Here is a 6169-nt window from a genome sequence, read left to right as displayed (position 1 = left end):
TTGAAAGTGTTTTTGCATTTTGTTAACACAAATCTTCTCTTCTGTTGTTGGTGCGCAAAACATTTTCAGATGTGGGTCCGCGGGCAAATAAATTTATCAATTTGCCAATTTGGGGCTCCTTAATTAAGCACAAACAAAGTTTGAAAGCTATAGTGATAAAGGCCAACGATAGTGGCTTATTTATACAGAATTCTCGGTTGTACAGTATGTCTTTTGAAGTGCTTTATTGGCAGGTAGTCGGTGCTGCTGTGATAAGAATGCAGACACGCCCACCTGCGCAACAACGTCCGTCTGGCCTATGATGGAATTCCATCCATAATTAGAAGGTTAAATATAATTGATTGTTTAGGGTTCTCTTCTCACTCACCTCCAGCGAAAGTGTCTATAGGCCTACCGTTTAAGCATACTTAAAGAATGCGTATACTTTCTGACCGGGCACCCATTTTGGTGTCAGCATCACGTCATGCTTTAGCTATTTAAAAATAGCAGATCTACAAGCTCATATCGCGCCACCGAGTGGTGCGATACGAGCTTGTAGGTCTGCTATTTTTGAAAAATCGAAGAGCGACTGACATTTGTAGAATCTGATCTCAGGTCAGAATGGGTTAATCAGACCAGTGTGTGTCCAGTGGAAACCTCGTATGAATCTGATCTCGGGTCAGAATGGGTTAAAGGGAAAAGCATCTACCCCATCGACCAGCCTAAATACCACCACCCATCCCCTACCACTCTCTACCTCTTCTTGTCTCCTTATCTGACCACAAAGCAAACCACACCCCACAAAATTGCAGCGCAAAAGAAAAAGGTCTTTTAATTTAGTCACGCTGTGACTAATGAATGCAATGGATGCACCACTACTGCGTATAGGTTGTTAACCCATTCTGACCTGAGATCAGATTCATACGAGGTTTCCACTGGACACACACTGGTCTGATTAACCCATTCTGACCTGAGATCAGATTCTAGAAATGTCAGTCGCTCTTCGATTTTTCAAAAATAGCAGACCTACAAGCTCGTAGCGCGCCACTCGGTGGCGCGCTATGAGCTTGTAGATCTGCTATTTTTCAATAGCTAAAGCATAACATTATGCTGACACCAAAATACCCGTTCAGAATGGGTTAATGATACCCTGACTTTCAGCAGCTGTTCAGCCTGTCACAGATTCCCCTCTTAGGGAAACTGAATTAAATTCTTTGTGTGACGTGTGTTACTACTAGACACCTTTTACAGACGCATCGATCTGACAACCCATCGTCAAAAGATACATTACAAACGGCGTCCTCCAACAGTCTGTCTCATGCAGGAGACTATATACAAACACATTGGTGAAGAAATGTATTGGTAAAGAATGTATTCTCAGATTGGACATTGTTCTGATGATATCCCCTGTATATGACCAATACAGAGACACATACTGTAAGCATAGCATGGAATAGAGAATAGGCTTATGACTCATGATCCAGCAGCAAATCATATAAAGTATACCAACAGCAACAATGCGTAAGAAGAATTTCATAAGCATTCCGTAAAGAATCCAGCCACGTTACGGGATCCAGCAGCAAGTAATTACCCCATCATTTAGCCTGCATGGGGGGGGGGGGGAACCCCGATTCGTTGTTATAACTTTCATGTTTAGGCCAGCTGTATGCAATCAATGCTGCGGTGTCAAGCTGACCTTTATGTGACACCACAGATTGCATACAGTATACAGCTGGTCTACAGACACAGTGCAGCGCTCCGTGGATTCGTCTATACACAAACCATAAAGAAACAGACCGAAGACACGACTAGGTCCTGCTCTCCTACAGACAATGTTAGAGTGGAAATACGTATGTGACTCTGACACTCTCTGACATGGTCTGTATATGAGATGCCATATTGTTACAGGAAACTCCTGTGAACACCATCGGGGCCCATGACGTAAATCCTCTGTTTGGTCCCGAGACGGAGATTGATAATCTCCGTCAAATTAGTGCTATGAAAACTGATCCATCGTCGGCAAGCACTAAGAGGCACTTGCTGACGATGGGCACATTTTATTAATGTATTAAATAGGCCCAGGCCCTCAAGGTGTTAAACTTTCCAACAAACTCCGGTAAACTCCCGAATTGTACCATCACACCTGTATATTACTGTATATTACCGTATATTACTGTATATGCTGCTAAACTTGAGGTTTACGGGCAAATCTAGTGCCCATAATTGTCCATTAACTCCTCTTTTCACGCAATTAGCTTCTGCTGCCGCGGTCGCTAGTCCACACAAAACATCACAACATAAAAACAACATACAATACAATATACATACAAACAACAACTGACACTTCTGTCTGTCTAAATCTAAATTCAATTACATTAGAATGCCAAAGATATATATATAGATAATGTAGGTTAAACATCATGTACAAAAGCAATATGATGTACAAAAGCAGTAATCAGTATTATATTGATCATCATCACAAGCTGTCACCTCTTTTGCAATCACATATGTTGCCTAGTGATTGGTTGATCATGACCCAACTACTCTGTCAGACTGCTGTATTTATTAGGCCTGCAGAAGGTCATCAGTGACTGGATTCTGGAATGTTAAATCATGGTGCATTTATATACATAGCGCCTTCATCCAAGGTGCTTTACATAGATTGTGCATTACATATATGGTCCTATGCTAGGCACCAACCTGCACATCGGGAGCAATTAGGGGGGTTCAGCGTATATTGCTCAAGGACACTTGGACACTAACTCTGGTGGGGGGATTGAACTGGTATAACCTCACGGCTCCCATCCAGGTTCTCTAGCGGATACTCTACCCCTGAGCCACCGCCTTTAATAAATATGCTCTTGTACCGTGCAGATTGACATTTTTTATTATTGATGTGCACGTGCCTACGCACGCAGTACGCACCTGCTCCTATAACCTTCACTCTATAGCTGTGCACAAGGGAATAGCAAACGTATAAAATATGGATAGAGGCGTTAAAAAAATAATCATTGTGATGGTTGTATTAACCAAGCCATCGTCCCTATACTGGTGCATCGTTTGCACTTCCTCATTTGACCACCGACTGTTGGTGGTCAAATGCAGAAGTAGAGCGTACTTCCTGGTGCTTCAAAACGCCACTGAGCAACTTCCATTGCTGTCGCTCCCTGTCCGCACTCTATCCTTTATAACCATTTGTCCTGCAGGGACCCTCTGGAAGCCCCCTCAAGGACCCCTGGAGGTCCCCGCCCGGACCCCTGCACTTTTAGAGCCACTGCCTTACAATTTAGGCATTTAGCAGACGCTCTTAATCCAGAGCGATTTACATTAAGCAAGAACAAAAACCATGGCAATACATCACATACATAAAAAGTAGTTATCATGAAACATGCGCAAGCTAAGAACGTAACAGTGGAGTATCTACATTAAACTATACATACTATACTATTCATATACTATAAAGTGCTATGGCTACATAAAATGCAATTCTAGTGATGTCTACGTAACATGCTATAAGTCTGTATAAAATGCTATCTAAGAAGTCTACATAAAGTGCTATCTAATGGTAAAATGGTAAATGGTAAATGGTGCATTTATATAGCGCCTTTATCCAAGGCGCTTTACAGAGATTGTGCATTACATTCACCCATTCACACACACATTCATACACCGATGGCAGCGGAAACCATGCAAGGCACCAACCAGCACATCGGGAGCAATTACGGGTTCAGTGTCTTGCTCAAGGACACTTCGACAGTAACTCTGGGGGAGCCCGGGTTCGAACTGGCAACCTTACGGTTCCCATCCAGGCACTCTACCCCTGAGCCACCGGGCTAGGGCAAGTGCTACGGGCCATTATGGAGTCTGAAAAGGTGGGTTTTCAGACTACGGCAGAAGATTAGGAGTGAGGCTGCAGTTCTGATTGTAATGGGAAGTGCATTCCATAGTTTCGGAGCCAGAAGGGAGAAGAGTTTGGGACGTGGTGTGGAGTGTTGGAACGTGTCGACCAGCCTATGGTAGTCCCGGAACCAGATGTTGAAAACCAGTGGGTTTTTTTTAAGAGCCAGCTGCCATGGTTTCAAAGTGAGGGTAAACAGTGTTATGAGCAGCCCAGCCTGCAGTGACTGATCCCAGGCCCTCATTACCACCTACCTATACCGTATGAAGCTGTGCTGGCTTTGGTTTCATCTCTGTGTTGTGCTCAGCAGTCAGTTGTGGGACGCATAAAGCCCCGGAGGAGCGTTTGAGGTATAAGCTAAGTGCTCTTAAAAGCATGCCTTACGGGTTAATAATTACATACCTAATGACCATAAACATCAAATTGAAAGAGCCATTGTGTTCAAGGGGTGACGTGGTTATAGTGTGTTGTGGATACATGATAAGCGGGAGGTGATGAGAGCATTTTCTTTTAGAGAGCAGTGGTGGAAGAAATACTTGGAAAAGTCCTGTATGCAAAAGTAAAAGTAAGTAAAAGTACAAAGGATTGACATGATTTTTTGAGTGGTGCAACCACTCCAAGGAACAGCAATGTCCGTGTCCACCTATGTGACCACCTACACTGTAAATCCCTGGAACATGTGACGCGTTTAAACCTAAACACCATGTGTGTAATAATTAAATGCCAAATGTTTATTAATGGTCATAAAATACAGTAGAACACGAGTTCACTCAAACACCTCACGAGAGTGTTCAAATTCTAAACACCTATATGACTGACTTTGATTGTAAAAACTGGCGATTAAACATGTTCTGTTTATAATCTAAACACTGTGACACGTTTAAAAAGTGTTACAAATGTGTTTAAAACAGTTTATAACCTAAACGCTTGGGTTTAGTGTGACCTACCTACCTTCTACCTACCTATATATGTGACTATTATTAGACAATTGACACTGGGTGAAAAAATGGGTTACAAATTCCCCTGATATTGAACAAACACTTGATTAGAAGAAAGGTGTGCGTGCGTCTTCAGAGCATGTTTATTTTAATTCAATGGAATTACACTTTTAAGTTTGTATTGGTATCACTATGAAAACCCAGAGTTTAAGTATAGGCCTACTTCTCTTTTCTTTTCTTTTTTTACATTATTTGAAAAATATGAATGTTGTATATTATCAGCATCTCAGTGTTTTTGCCCATAATTTGGGGGGTCCCGCTTGCAATATCCTCAGGGCCAGCCAGTGGGCACCGGCCCGCAGGTTGAGAACCTCTGATATAAATAAGGCATTAACTTATTAAGTGGTGCTAAATGGTTTTTCAGTCCCATGCTAGAAGCTCCACATGTTTAATGCAACAGGTCCAGGAGGTGTGATGTGTGGAATGTGAAACAGGATGACGATTAACTCATTAAAACTGGGAAAGTATCCGTGTGTCACTTATTCTTAGCTATACTATATATATATATAGCTAAAATATAAAGGCCTATTAAAAAAAAGCAGATCTACAAGTTCATAGCATGTGCATGTCTACAAGCTGTGCTGAGCTTGAAAATCTGATCATTTTTATTTCATTAAATGTTATTTTTTATTTTTTTATGGGTACATTTTTAACTCATCTTTGCTTAGTTCTGGGGGTCCCTGGAACTAAATATTTTGAGATGGAGGTCCACAGCCAAATACACATATCATTTTGGGGGTCTTTGATGTGAAAAGGCTTGAGCACCTCTGATATAAAAACATATGTTTTTCACTAAACTGTTAAGATTTAGAAGACATTTGTAGAATGAGCCTCATGGGTCTTTAATGGCTTACATCCAGGTGTGTGTGTGTGTGTGTCTGTGTGTGTGTGTGTGTGTGTGTGTGTGTGTGTGTGTGTGTGTGTGTGTGTGTGCTAAAGCAGATCAATAGACGGCAGCGATGTTTCCGCTGGGTCCTTCCTTCCGTCCTGACACACCCACATCACACCCTGAGTAAACAAACGGCTATGTGCATTCCTGCATTATGGCTTTGTATTTGGAGATCTTCCCAATATCTAAGTATACAAAGTTATAGCTGTCAAGAGGTCGTACGAGCACAAAGCACCCCAGTGTTCACTTTACTGCAGTGGGCGGAAAGTACCGCTATCACTGCTCAAGCTACTAGGGATGGGTCCGATTAATCGATGAATCGATTATCGTTGATAGGACCCGAAATCGATTATGAAAATTAATAATCGATAATCGTTTTTTTTCTTTTTCTTTTTTTTTTATGAA

This window comes from Protomyctophum parallelum (assembly GCF_964188405.1).
Source record: "Protomyctophum parallelum genome assembly, chromosome: 21".
NCBI lineage: Eukaryota > Metazoa > Chordata > Actinopteri > Myctophiformes > Myctophidae > Protomyctophum > Protomyctophum parallelum.
Note: the sequence above shows the minus strand (reverse complement) of the source record.